Genomic DNA, 403 nt, shown 5'->3' on the forward strand with positions numbered 1-403 from the left:
ACGACGCGTCGATTTTGCGGCCATCGTTGCTCGCGCGACTAACGACGACCAGCCGAAACGGCTGTAGTTTATCGCATCGATTTCATCGAGCAACCGATGGACGCTGCCGCGTTCGTTCGTAAATGAATAATATACATACTCATGGCTAACTTGAGGCGAATAATCGCAAACGACGACGCGTCGATTTTGCGGCCATCGTTGCTCGCGCGACTAACGACGACCAGCCGAAACGGCTGTAGTTTATCGCATCGATTTCATCGAGCAACCGATGGACGCTGCCGCGTTCGTTCGTAAATGAATAATATACATACTCATGGCTAACTTGAGGCGAATAATCGCAAACGACGACGCGTCGATTTTGCGGCCATCGTTGCTCGCGCGACTAACGACGACCAGCCGAAAC

The sequence above is a fragment of the Colletes latitarsis genome, unplaced genomic scaffold (assembly GCF_051014445.1).
Source record: "Colletes latitarsis isolate SP2378_abdomen unplaced genomic scaffold, iyColLati1 scaffold0040, whole genome shotgun sequence".
Taxonomy (NCBI): domain Eukaryota; kingdom Metazoa; phylum Arthropoda; class Insecta; order Hymenoptera; family Colletidae; genus Colletes; species Colletes latitarsis.